This window comes from Peromyscus californicus, unplaced genomic scaffold (genome assembly GCF_007827085.1).
Source record: "Peromyscus californicus insignis strain IS unplaced genomic scaffold, ASM782708v3 Scaffold_23__1_contigs__length_62951481, whole genome shotgun sequence".
NCBI classification, from domain to species: domain Eukaryota; kingdom Metazoa; phylum Chordata; class Mammalia; order Rodentia; family Cricetidae; genus Peromyscus; species Peromyscus californicus.
The window spans coordinates 655,693-671,037 of record NW_026294534.1 but is presented as its reverse complement, the minus strand read 5'-3'; positions in this window follow the sequence as shown (position 1 = coordinate 671,037).

The following is a 15,345-nucleotide window of genomic DNA, read 5'->3' as shown; positions in this document are numbered from 1 at the left end:
AAAATGCATACATGAAATATGAAAGGTTTATTACACAAGCTATATCACTTAAAGCAGAATATGAAAAATGAATTCTTCACTAACAATATAATACTATATTCTAATGTAGTAAGAATACAAGCCAAGATCTGAAAGGTGGGTGTCAGGAATGGTCTGTCCTCTGTTAATACATATTTATGTCACTTCAGAATTAAAACCACAATTATTTACAGCTAACATCTTGCTACAGCAATGAGGGAGGACAATTTGTTTCTGGTTTTTCATGTTGGTAGCTCAAATCATAGAAGGAAAGAGCCTAAGTGCCTCTTCTTTATAATAGCACAATGTGTTGCCAAAGGAGAGTTTGTTTTCAGAGGAAGAAGGCCAGATAAATCTAAGTTTTCCTTCCTTTTGCATTGTAAATAACCTGATCATTTGAATGTGATCAATGCCAAGAGAGAGAGAGAGAGAGAGAGAGAGAGAGAGAGAGAGAGAGAGAGAGAGAGAGAGATTCTAACATCTGATTTCTGTCAGTATCTGTAGAAAATAATCATTTGGCACATGAAGCTTAAAAGCTTAATATTTTCTCATTTGTTCCGGGCACATTAGTCATCAAGGGTGCTTAAAGTACAGTGTCTCATTCAGCATTCAAGGAGCAGGAACTGAATTTACCCAAGATTGAAGAGTTGTCTGAATAAGCATTGTGGCTGTAGCTCAGAGGTATCATGCTTGCAGAACACCCAGGAGGCCCTCGCTCAATGTCTTGAACCAGCAGAATATAAATAAATAAATAAATAAAAATTTTAAGAGTTGCTTGCAGAAAAGTCTTTCAGTGCTAAAACTTGGAAAGCTTTAAGCCAGTCACTATGAATTAATCCTACAACCTGAGATTCTGCATGGACCAGGAGTATCAGTAATACAGATAGTGTTGGCTTTTGAAAAAACATCAAAGAGCAAAGGTAATTGTGATGGTTAATTTTCACTGTGGACTTGACTGCAGGTAGCATTACCTAGGAAATAAAATTTGGGGAGTATCTATGAGGATATTGCCAGAGAAATTTACTTGAGGTGGGAAGACCTACCAAGAATAGCCTAACAGCACCCAACAGGCTAGGGTCTAAACTAAATAAAAAGGTGTCGACATTCTCTTTTTTGCTTCTTCATCAGCACCATTATTACATGCTTGCCACCGTGTTTTCTCCACAGTGATGGAAGACATTTGTCAGAACTGGGAACCAGAATAAATCTAGCCTCCCTTAACTTTCTCAAGTACTTTACCGCTGAGGCTAGACAAGCAACTAACATAGTAGACTGATAGCTGTAAGGTATGTGATCTGGGTGACTAGAATCTGATGGCTTGTCATCTTTTCTGACACTGGTGTCATCTTGTGCAAGTTGCCCCTTAGGAATATTTTCACTTTTATTTATTTGTGTAAGAAGTGTGTGACCATGCACATTTCACAGTGCACTTGTGAAGGTCAGAACACAACTTCTGAGAGTTGGTTTTCCCCTTCCACAATGTGGATTCTGGTGATTGAACTCAGGTCATCAGTTTTGGCATCAAATGCCTGTACCTACTGAGCCAACTTGCCTGCCCTTTGGAAAAGTTCTTAACTTACCAAGTTACAAACTCTCTGCTGGAAATAAGAACAGTAGTAAGTGCCCACTTCACAACGCTATGAGCCTCAGAAAAAATAAACACTAGTCAACTCAGGTTTCTCAATCATTGCCAGCTTTTGGTATAATCATTATTTTAATTCTTTCTCCTATAAAGTATTGGTTCAATGCATATCATCGTATTAAACAGCTGTAAATGAAATCTGATTAGAAATTATCCTGATACTTGGTTGAACTGAAATAAGATTTTATTTCACTTGTGTCATGTCTTTGAGCAAATGTGTCTTTAGAAAGTCAAGTACATAGAGCAAGATAACTAATGCAGGTACAATTTCATGCTTTACAAAAGCATGTGCAATGCTGAGGGCACCTCATCTGCGTCAAGTTAAACGTATCGTAATAATTGCCTTGGCATTGAATATGGAGCCTATTCAAGGAAGGGAAATTCCAATTTCACAGCATCAATTCATACATGTAATCATCATAGTAGAATAAAATCAAAATCCTGTCTAGTCAATGACTAAATCAAACTATAAAGTGAACTTCTTTGGAATTCATTTTTTTTGAAAAATTCAAAACAGCAGCATTCAGGAAGCAATTTAACCTTCTGATTGTCAAAGTTATATGCCACCTAAGACCATAATGATTAATAAAATAATAAAGTGTATTATTTGGGCAGAGGTGAGAAAGTCCTAATGTAAAAACTAACGGTCTAAAGAAAAGAAGAAGCAGTAAAGTGTCCTGAAAAGTAAAAATAATAGGGCTTGGGAGGTAAGCTGCAGCATAGAGCCCAGGAGACTTGATGAGCACTCCAGCATGTTTTACAATACAGTATTAAATAATGCAAATCTCTAATCCTTATGAAGATGTGAATAAGAATCAAGTATTAGTTAATTTTATTAATATATTAGTCATATTTTTAATTTCCCATTTTAACTTAGATTCAACCCTTGGAAAATAATTTTAATATTGAAATAAATTAGAAAGTGATGAATACTAAGGTGGGCTTATTTTTCTTCATCTGAATTTTTTCTATACTTTATGTATTCTATCACAAAGCCTAGTATTTGAAATATATATACATACATATATATAAATCAATTAGAAACAGACAAGACATGTTTATAATTATTATGGCAGTCAAGGGATATGATCTAGGTCACTGTTTGCTTGATCCCTCCCTGGGTTTATTGGAGCCATGTCTTTGATTCACCATCTAATCAATGAGCAAACCAATTGACATGGAAACTTTCCTTTCAAATTGGTTTCATCTACCAGCTGGGGATACATGACCTCTGAGTAGTTTTTAAGATATCATTTTTGTAATTTAAAAAAAAATAAGTCATATATTAAGCTGCTTTATAATAAAGTAGAAAATGAGGAAATCGGGGCTCAAGAGATGGCTCAGCAGTTAGGAGAGCCTACTGCTCTTGCAGAAAATCCAGTCCCAGTGGATCTGAGTCTCTCTTCTAGTCTCTACTGGCATTGGTATGGATGTAGTGCATATAACTCACATAGGCACACATGCAGTCACAAAAATTCAATAAATAAACCTTTTTTTTTAAAGTTTGAAGAAGAGCTAGTACTCCAACTTAGTTATTCTAATGACTGGTTTTCCTCCATGTCCTTTGCAACAATATTGATAGGAAATAAAGAAGAAAAATTACTTCCAGGCCTAGTATTGATCACCTGCTTTATCATCCATCAATGCTTTTAAAGGACAAAATGTTCTATCCTTCCCATGCCCTTCTGTAACACTTGTTTCTCCTAACTTCTTGATCAATTCACCTTGCCTTTTTCTAAACTTCATCTAACTATGAACTTTAGCAGTAACATATTTAAGGACATTTAATAAAGTAGCACAGAGTAACCATTTAAAACAGCGCAGACTGGAGTATAGATTAAGAATCCATGCACTTACCCTATGTCCAAATGTTTTGAATAAACTGCTGGCTTAGTTCTCTAGATTCCTGTATGCTCAGATTTTTGCAGTCTCTAGTGAATTCATTCCCCAAGTGGCATAGTTTTGTGAATAAATAAATGAGGTCAGTGTCATAAGTGTGCTATCCTTCAATGTCCTACAATCTTCAATAAGTCTTGGGCTACTAACAATAAGAAACTTCTTGTCTTATAGAACATTAAAGAATCCCTAAGGCTCCTGAAACAATCCCATCTGACCTTTAGAAAGTCCCACATCCTTCTCTGATCCCCACTACTCGGTAAATGGTGTGTAAACATCTCCCAGATGGCTAAGTAAGAGACATTACACGTGTACACATGCAGAATTATGCAGCTTTTAATCAAAAGATGGCTTGGCAGGGGAAGTTCTGTGACTATTATCTGCAAATGTTTTATTTGAACAGATATTACAAATACACGTTAATTGTGCTTTCAGATATAAAACAACCAGTAAGGATAGCCCTAATAGACCTGTAGAAACTCAATAAAATAAATCAATAGTATATGTCATGAGAGTGTGGAGAACTTTGTATTATGTTAATTGATACTGACACTTGACCCACAAATTTTATCATCCACCAACATTTTTGGGTAGGAATTTGCTGATCCAAGTATAACTATATACAAGGAATTGTATTAGAGGGGAAATGTTAACCAACCTGACTCTCATCTGCACTTTTCTGACATATCACTATCTCATCACACCTCTCTTGCAAATGTAAGAAATAATAATCATTCTTCATGTGAGATCTACATTCTCCTCTGTGTCTCAAATATTCACATTGTTCAGTCATCAGTCAGGTCTGCATATTTGCTCCCTGCATACAGTTACATATACCAGAGGCTCAGCAAGCTGCAATACTGAATCCAAGTTTTCTATTAAGCAAATCATAGCCTGCTGTGGCTTATAGTTCCTTATGTCAATTTATCAGTAATCTCTACCCTTGCATGGGTGACAGGAGAGGTATGACAAGATCCCTTCTAGAGTGCTGGTCCCAGAAGAATCAAAATGACTAGTGACACTTTTGTCCTTCCCAATGTTGCTACACTTTTCCAGCTTTAGCTTGTGCATACACTCTAAGCTGTATTAAAGTTGGTTACTACCACATTAAAGAAAATGAAATTTTATTTTTTGAAAAATAGTATTAATGCCAAAAATAACTGACCAAGTTAAGAAGCAAGATGACAGGGTAAATCCAGAAGTATAAGATTTCATAAAATTGTTCTATAGAAGAAAGTATTATATAAAATTATGAGCCTGTGGTTTGACTGTGAAAATACTGAAACAGGACAAATTTAAAGCAAATGATATAATATGTGGGGATAAAGAAAATGGAAAATAAAACAATGATTGTAATTTTAGGTTTAAGTAGGTGTTAGAAACAGGAAAATAAAGTGATATTTATTGTAGCTTAGTTTCACAACCTGGGAGAGAAAATAATCGCAATTCTATTTCTCAATGAAGAAATGGTGATTCAGAAAGACAAGCCACCATGTCCAGGCCACCCAGTCTCTATCACAGAAGCCAAAGCCCAGATCCCAGCCACCTGACTGGACACTTAACATTTACCACCATCCCATCCTGTCTATCTCTTTACTGTCTTGATAGCCACATATCAGAAATATTTCAGTTCTCATTTTCTATTCTTTTAAGCCTTTGCACTATTCTATGTGGTATGTCTATGTAGAATGCTGAGCAGGTTCTCAGGAGTTACTATTTTCAAACCATGTGGCCCAGTACCAAGGACACAGCTGTGCTGTGGGATGGTCTGTATGTTAAATGTGTTGTTGATTGGTCAATGAATAAATCACTGATTGGCCATTGGCCAGGCAGGAAGTATAGGCGGGACTAACAGAGAGGAGAATTGAGAGAACAGGAAGCTGGGTGGGAGAGACACTGCCAGCCGCCACCATGACAAGCTGCATGTGAAGATGCTGGTAAGCCACGAGCCATGTGGCAAGGTATAGATTTATGGAAATGGATTAATTTAAGCTGTAAGAACAGTTAGCAAGAAGCCTGCCACAGCCATACAGTTTGTAACCAATATAAGTCTCTGTGTTTACTTGGTTGGGTCTGAGCAGCTGTGGGACTGCCGGGTGACAAAGATTTGTCCTGACTGTGGGCAAGGCAGGAAAACTCTAGCTACACAGCTGAGTGTTGATTTTAGTCTTTCTCATCTGCTGTCAGGAAATGGTATGTATTGAAGGAGGAACCCAAGCTTCAGAGAGCACACACAAAATCAAACACTAATAAGTAAGGTTTCTGGAGAAATTCAAAAGTAATGATCAACTTTTTTAAAAAGAGAGGAACAAATGGAAAGATATTCCACATTGTTATTAATTCTAGGTAAAATCAGAAAAGTATGATCAGGATAAAAATTTAAGTAGATTCAGTATCTTTTTGTATTAATACTTAAATCAGTAGAGAGCTCAAGAGTAGAAAATATGTCATTAAGCTTTGTAAATTATACATATATGTTCATATACTACTTTAATGTGCATATGTTTTATTTAAAAATTATTGCTCTAAGCCCAGCGCTGCTGGCAAGGTTGGGCACTGTGCACACAGTGAAGGGCAATAAAAGAATAAAATGCCCTCATCTCCAATCTGCTGCACTGTAGAACTGGATCCAGGTTGAAACATAAATTGGCCTCTGCATTTCCAGCAGGGTATCCTACCTGCCCAACTGGTTCAAGACTTGCCTACCCCTACAGTCACGTTACCTAATTCTTAAAATATCTTTCCCATGGTGGTGTTCATGCTATGAGCATCAAGGGTTAAATCTTTCCATGATGAAACAACATAACAATAAAATTAAAAATATGGAAATTCTACCTGAGCAGACACTCAGGTTTTGAAATTTCAATGCCCACCATAGGCAGATATTGACTCTAAAAGAAAATACTCTTTTTTATAGTATTTTTATTTTATAATTAACTTAATTTCAAATATCAGCCACCGATTCCCCCATCCTCCCTCCTCCCACCCCCCAGCCCCCTCCCCAATCCATCCCCCACTCCCACCTCCTCCAAGGCAAGGTCTCCCCTAGGGAGTCAGCCCAGCCTGGCAGAATCAGGGGAGGCAAGTCCAGTCCCCTCCTCCCTACACCAAGGCTGAGCAAAGTGTCCCAGCCTTGACCCCAGGCTCCAAAAAGTCAGTTCATGCACCAAGGATAGGTCCTGGCTCCACTGCTTGGGGGCCTCCCAAACAGTTCAAACTAATCAACTGTCTCACTTATGAGCGAGAGATGTTGAGACCACGGTTGGAGGAAACACAGGGACAAATAGCCAAACAGTGGAAGCGCGTGAACTGTGAACCAACGGCGGAAGAAAATACTCTTACAAAGCAAGTGACTATATGGACACCCTGGAATACCCTATAGATGGCCTTCCTCAACGGATAACCCTTCCAGAGCAGGTGGCAATGCTACTGAAAGAGACAGAAAAACAAACAAACAATGCAGTGCAGTTGGGTGGTTATGCACAGAATAAATGGGCAGAGAATAAGGTAAAGGTGAAAACAGTGGGGCAGGGCTCTGGGTTACCACCTCCCAGAATCCAAGGCATCATTTCCATGAGTGAAAACAGCTCTAAGGCAAGAATCAGAATCTTTCTCGCCAACACCCAGAGCCGCTTCATTGAGATGGGCTCTGCAGTAATTAGAAATCCACATCAGACTTAGGAATGAAGCAGTTTTTTTTTTTTTTTTTTTTTTTTTTTTTTTTTTTTGGTCAGGCAACTTTGGGTAAGTTGTAAACTAAAGGAAATAATCAACCCAAGCAAGACTCCACTTAATACAAAGCAGAGATAAGGGAAAATGGAGTGGAGAGATGATTAAAGGGTGTTAGGATACAGATCATTTGGGAGTTCCATCTTTATTTCTATGCTTTTTTTTCTGTAAAAGAGAAATGAGTGGTATTAAAAATTGAGAAATTATGAGGAGAATTGATCTATACCCCAGGAGTGAGAGGCATTGATTTTCTTCTGGAAGCTAATTATAGTGATATTTTTCAGGACCTAGATGATATCTGTCTCTTTCTTTGTAATTACAAATGATGTTCAAGGATGCAGATCAAGTGATAACCTCACTTCTGGAGATATTCTGACAATTCCAGATCCATTTAGTAATGGTTGGGCCACTACACAGAGTAGGAGCCACCCAACTGCCATTCTCCAGAGGGGTAAAATAGCCTTCCTAAACAAGTTTCTAAATATTTTAAACATTTAATTAGTTATTATTTCACTCATTTCAACCATATAATTTCCTGATCATTGTCATTTCAAACAGAAAAGCATGATGGGCAAAAGCATTATTTGTTTGAGTTTCAGAGTGGTATAAGAATTACTCTCATGTGGGACACATAATAATTTATAATAAGAAAAATGAAACCAGGGCAGAGGAAACTGTTCATTGGTAAAGTCCTTGCCATGCAAGCATGAGGATTTAAGCTCAGATCCCCAAAACACATGTAAAACCTAGGTGTGCACAGCAGCTAGCCTGTAACTCCAATACGTGCAAGGTAGCAATCAGGATCCCCAGAGTAAGCTGGCTAATTAGATCATCTGAACCAAGAAGCTCCAGGTTTAATGGAAGACCCTGACCCAATACATGAGGTAGAGTGCAATTAAGAAATACTCTATAGGTCAAGCTCAGGTTGCCAGACACATGCACCATATACATGCATGCATCCCGATACTTGTGAGTATGCACTGTATACACACGTAAATACTTACCATCTACATGTACATATGCAAAAAGTAAAATCAGAGTACATAAGAGATAAACTCAAGGAGTGAGCTCTTAAGTAAAGCTTTATACAGGAATTCTGTACCCACACCTTTGCTGACCTGCAATGAAAAAAATGCAATCTTGTGATGTATAAGCAGCAGGAGATACATGAGCATGCAGAAGTGTGCTCAAGAATGACTGGATTTTAAAGGTGAGCAGGATAGTTGAAATATTAAATGATGATTTGGGGGAGACATTTTTTTTTCCATTTTTTAAATCTAAAAAGAGCAAATAAGAATTTATTTCTTAGATATTTGTTACTGGAAACTAGCAACAATATTAAAATTAAAAAAAAAAAAAAAAAGAACGAAGGAACAGAAAGGCCAGGAGAGAGGAGCTGCCACAGGGAGAAAACATACCAGAAATCAAAGGCCTGTCCATGAAGGGCAACAGCTTCATGATCATTCCTGAGAGGGAAATGAAAGGCCTTTCTGAGCACAGATTAGAAGAGAGAAGTCTGAAACAAACCAATGAAATATATTCATGCAATAGAGTGTCCTAGCTAACTGTGACTGCAAAACAAATCACCCAAAAATGACTGAAAAAAGTAAACAATTTGTGTCTCTTAGAAATGTGAAGTTAACTGATCTTGGGTCTTTGGGGAAAGCTCATGGGCATCAGAGGCAGCTGGACCTGAGCCACCTCAAAGCCCTCTTCACTTACATGTCTGCTGTCTGAGCCAAGAAGAATAAGACAATTGAGCAGGGGAGCAAGCAGGGCTCATTGACATTGTTGTTTTTTGTTTTTTTTGTTTTTTTTTGTTTTGTTTTGTGTGTGTGTGTGTGTGTGTGTGTGTGTGTGTGTGTGTGTGTGTGTGTGTGTCTGTGTGTCTGTGTGTGTCTGTGTCTGTGTGTGTGAGAGAGAGGACAGACAGACAGAGAAACATACAGGCAGACAGAGATGGAGAAACAGAGAGACTGTAGGGAGCAGAGGAAGCCCTGGGTGAGAGAAGTCATGAGTGAATATGAATTGTTGATGTGGCATGGCCATGTCAAGGCCACTAGGAAACTGTCAGAGCCTTTATTCATATGGACCAGGCTCAAGAGAAATGGCAAACATTCCTCCTGAGCCTGAATATGAGTGTTTATGGGCAATTGCCCAGTGTAAGCAAAGATTAGCAACTGCAGCTTCCTCCCCTATGTGTTTACACCTGAGAGACTGTTTGCCTACAGAGACCTCCTATTAGACTAGCTACCCCCTCCCGCTGTGCTGCACCTAATACAAGATGAAGTTCCAGGTTGGGTTGGATTGAAATACTCCTATTTGATCCTTGTTTTACTGTACACATGTATGTGTGTTAGTTATTCTTCATTTTCTCACTACCCCTAACCAGGGTTTTAAGATCCAAGCTATGTTGGTCATGGCTACAGAAAGAGAGAGGCAGGGGGGATGAGAAGTCTGTAGGTGACCCCCTTGGAAATATTTTAAAACTATGAAATAGAGTAAGTCAACTTAGTATCTGTTATGAGTCATTGAAGAGAGAAAAGAATGGAGAAAATTTTGTGAAAAGGTTTTAGTTGTAGACTATGGACAACAAAGAAACCTTGAAAGTAGAATGAGCAATGGGAGAAGGAATAAGGAAAACAAAGTATAACTTTTTTTATATGTTTGATTTTGTTTTCCATTCAGTTCTAAAAAAGAACATCTTGTGTTTCTTTGTGATACTTTTCTTCAGTGATCAAATCAATAAAATACTTCCATACTGATACAATCTTGCATGATTAGCATGTGTTTGTAGGAGTGACAGTCTCTAAGGATGGGGCAAAATCAAGCTGAAAAGAACTGGGGCTGTCAGGTACCCACAGCAGCCATTACCAAGTAGAGATGTTAGAGAGAAGGGCGAAAACAGAGCTCACTTCATGCACAAGCTCAAGAGAACAAGTGAGGAAAAAACTTACCACTGGAGAGCAGGGCCCCCAAAAGGAGGTGAGGAAGAGAGGACTTCCCATCCTGGACTACTGGCTTGTTTATTTACCACCATATTTGAGTAACAAAAAATAAAAGAAGACAACAGCTAATGTAGGATGCACAAATATTTTACACTGGCAACTGGGTAAGAATAGACTGTTCACAGGGAAAACAGCTGACTGGATCCTTGAAGATTGTCAATCTGCTTAGACTAGGTGTCACTCTAGGCTGTCACTCAGAACCTCTTAGCAGGACATAAGTGACTCTTATGATGGATTATTTTAAACTATCACTGATTGTAGCAGAGAGAGTCAAACTGAAATTATAAGATCCATTTAAAAATATTCCATAAACAAAAGCAGTAGCTAAAGATATGCATTGAATGGAAAGTTTATATCAGGTTCTCTCTCTCTCTCTCTCTCTCTCTCTCTCTCTCTCTCTCTCTCTCTCTCTCTCAGTCTCTCTCTCTCTCTCTCTCTCTCTCTCTCTCTCTCTCTCTCTCTCTCTCTCCTGTTCTTATTTGAAGTGTTTGAAAATAAACACTTTTTGAGGTCTGTGAAACCAGAAGAATCTTAACATTTATCACAGACAGTCAGACAAGTTGATTTAGTGTTTTCTGGTGAGAATATTTTAATACGATTTTTAAATAAACTTCTTATTTTATATAGGAAGTAAATTTTAAGATAAATTTGATTACAAATAGACCAAGTTATCGTTTCCATTTTGGTGACAAAGAGAAGAATCATTTTAAATGAGGTGGTCAAAGAAATAAACAATGCTTTGTTCCTGAACTAGAACCTCCATTCTATAATAGAAAAAATACACATACATATGTGTGTGTACATAAACTAAAATATATTTTTAAATATTTGTGTCCATAATTTATGACGTTTATATACAATGAAAATAATAAACTCCTAATAGTTCTGGGAAACTAAGCAATATGTGACTAGTAGACTAAAAATGTAAGTAATTTTTGAAAGAAATAAAAAAGATGAGAATAGTATCAGAGAAACATAAGTAAGTGCGGAAATGAAGAACCTGTTATCTCTATCAGTGAAAAACAAACAACACAAAAAGTAAAGTGTTTCATAAAAGCTCTTGAAATAATGCTGGTAACTGAGATAGTAGAGTCAGGAGTGGTCACATTCAATAAAATGCTACATATAACTGAAGGGTGTGACATGTGAGACAGTACCGGTACTAACACTTAGTTGAGATGTGACTCTGTTTTCTTTTCTAAATGACTTTTTTTTGACAGAACAAGGGAAACAGCACATGAAGGCCCTTCTCTCTGGTCTGAAGGCTTTCTATCAGAAGATGGAGTATGAAGAAGATGTGCTTGGTCACAAGCCTCATGAGCACTCAGAGAGAAACATCTGTAATCTAAACCTGCCTTCATCGACAGGCAAAGTAATTATCCTTTTGTCTGAGAAAATACACTTCCAATTATTAATTTCATTTAAATCAAAATCTCATTTAAAATACAATCATAAATAAGAAAACAACATTTGAGAAACACAATGGATAGTTGCTCTAATAAATGAGAACCAACAGGAAAAAATTAAGATGAGTGTAATTAATATCCTCAGAAAGATCTCAGAGGACATAAAAACCACTAAAGACCTGGTGCTATGGGAATAACAGAATAATATCTCTCAGGAATATAAAATAACAAAGACAATGTAAACTTAATAGAAAGCCAGAGGAGATATTTGAGCAAAGTTGAAGATCAGAAAAGACAAAGGATATAGCTTAGTGTAGAGTATCTGCAGGTGATGCTTTAGGTCTTGTGTTAAGTCCAACCACATAAAATTAACTAATAAACAAATAATAATAACAGTATTGAATTAAGAAATAAACTAATAATATTAAAGGCTTTAAGATTATTAAAAAGAAATCAAATCAACAATATTAGATACAGTAACATGAATGAAATTCAGAAAACTACCTTTTACCACAGAATTAACCTGTTTAAGAGTACACTCAACAATAGCATGACTGGGCCTATGCTTGTAAATAATTAGGAATATAATTGCTGTTCATGTATGAAAAGATTTATTATTACTGAAAAACATAATCCCCCAAGTGAGCTGAAGTTTCAATATGATTGTGACTTAATCATAGCTACCTTTCCAAGTATAAATTGACAAGCTAGTTCTAAAATTCACATAAAAATACCAAAGACTGAGAATTCCCAAAACAATCTTGAAAAAGAAATGAGAAGTCAGAGAACACACACTCTTTGATTTCAAAACTCAAATGAAATTATAATAACAATCACTGTATGGCATCATATTAAGAATGAATGGAGAATAAGAATCTCAGAACAAATCCTGATGTCTGAAGTCAATGGGCATTTAATGATTATCAAAACAAGAACAAATAATTACCTTGTAAATTAATTATTTTGGAATAATCTGTAAATCTCATGACCATGGATTTGGCTGACATTACTGAAAAGTGACATCAAAAACACAAAGAGAATAAAGAAAATAGACTGAATTCAATAGCCAACACACATGGTTACCACCATGTATGGCACTACACACTGATCATCCTAGTGGGGAACTGAACCTAAGAGGATCCCTAGGACTTGCTGGGTAGTCTTAGGTCAGTGAGAGATACTGTCTCTAAAAACAAAGTGAACACAGACTGAGTAACAGCAGCCTTGGTTCCACTCACATGTGCACACACAAGCATGTATAACCACATATGTGCATGTAAATCCTTGAGCACACAAGCACTCCCATGGGCACATGCATACATGTACAATAAGAATTGCCAGCAAAGTGAAAATAAGACCTAAATGTGAAAGAAAACATTTAAAGACTACACATTTCGTAAAGATCTAATATCCAGAATACAAAAAAAAGAACATTTACAACCTCACAATAAATGGATAGCCCAATTAAATGAGAAACACTGATCTTTAGTTTTAAACCAATCTGTTTTGTGTGTGTGTGTTTTCTTTGTTTTAGCTTCCTTGGTGGTAGAAGAAAATGTTTGGAGAGAGAGAGCATGTTTTGTTTTTAATCTGGGGAGAGTGTGCATTATGCTTTTTCTCTCAATGATGGTTTCCATTTTGCCGTTATGAAAATGAGAAAACAGTCATTTTTGTTTGTTGGCTTTCTAGGTTTGTTTTGTTTCTTCTTGTCTTTGATAAGCTAGTCTTCTTTATTACCACAAACACATTAGCTTTTCTTTGCTGCCAGCTTTTTGAGCCAGTGGATTCTGCAGGTCCAGTCCTGCTTGCCAGAGTCTCTGGCCACACAGATTCTAGCACACATTCCTCAACTGTTGTCAGCTGGAAAATGGACACAGTGGGGCTAAGATGCAGCTCATCTGGTAAAGCATTTGCCATGATAGTGTGAGATCTTAAGTTCAAGTCCCCAGCAAAATGCTTATTGGGCATGGTGGCCTACCTGCAATCCCAGAGTCAGAGACTGGGGGAGGGGTGCGGGGGGAGGTCCAATGAGCATATTAGCTAGGTAGAGTAATCATATCAGTGAGGTGTGAGTATAAGTGAGAGAGCCTGGTTCAAAATATAAAATAAAGATTGATCTAGAAGAGTGGTTCTCAAACTTCCTAATGCTGCAACCCTTTAATACAGTTTCTTATATTGTGGTGACACTCAACCATAAAATTATTTTGTTGCTACTTCATAACTGTAATTTTGCTACTGTTAGGAATAGTAATGTAAATATCTGATATGCAGATATCTGACATGTGACCTTCCAAAGGGTTGGGAATCGCTGATCTAGAAAGACAACCAAAATCAACTTCTGGCCCGTACATTCACAAGTGCACATGTGAGTCCACAATCCCTGAAACATGCATATACATACTTATACCACAATCAAATGCATGAAAACATTATTTAAAAATAAGAACCCATCTTGCCATTCTCACTGTCTACACAATATTTCAGAAAAATAATGGTAACCTTATTCCTGCTAGACTTATTCTTGGGAATAGTGTAAAATCACATCCTTGTCTTGGTACCACACTAGTATATCTACACATAATATGAAAGAGGAACTGCTTGAAAGTCAGTCATACACAATGCAGACATCATCCTGGTGCTGACTAGTCAGGATCTTACTTGAGGTCAGGAAGCTTTCTTCAGCCTTAACTCACCCTCCTATTATCCCTTGGATCTAAAGTTTAAAATTAATGTTCTCTCTCCTCTTAGCCTGTAGATGGTCTCCTACTGCAGGAATTGGGGAAAGACTGGGGTTGGATACGGTGGGGCAAACCTGTGCTACAAGGTAGACAATCATTTAGCCAAAGTCCTGCTTAAGGAAACACCTCCCCAAACTGTAGTTCATTTTTAAATCATAAACCTAAAAACTGTTATTCACTCCATCCCTGGGAGGAAAAAATGCATATGTACAAATAAATATATTTTCTATTCCAGGTACTTAATACTTTAGATGTTCATAAATTTACATATTGGCCTTAACATTTTAAAGGTAAGTAAAATTGTGAAAGTTAAAGCTACTATGGGAAAATAAACAGAAATGCACTCTTTGAAATATGCTAACTTACTCCCAAGCTCGGGCTTTCAGTGTCTTCCCAGACTTAGCACTCAGCACATTAACACCAGGTATTGTTTGTCTTCCACTAAAGCTACTGTCATCAACAACGCCCTGGACTTTCCCAGGTAACATGCTCACTGAAGCAAGACAGTGGAAGGAGCAAAGAAAAACAGTCTTGGCACACTAAAGATCATGCACTTGATAAAGCTGTTTTCTTAGCCAGACACAGTGTGAAATTCTTTTCATGGATTTTAGCCTGAGTAATTTGATCAGATCTCCATTCAGCACGCTGCCCAGGACTACTAAGTTACTCTACAAGTCTTTTCCTTGAATCCCAGCTCCCTTCTACCTGACCAAACAAGAAGATTAACAGGATTAGGTGTCTCTCATGTTTCCTTTTCCTTTTATTTGGCAAGATTACATTCATTCTTCGACTGGGACATTCTTTGCATTATACTGTCTCACAATGTTTTAATTTATTGTTCTGCTTTGAAAAGAACTTTTCTTCCATTGCAAATGTTCAAATACCTTAATATTATAACTGCCTTTCAA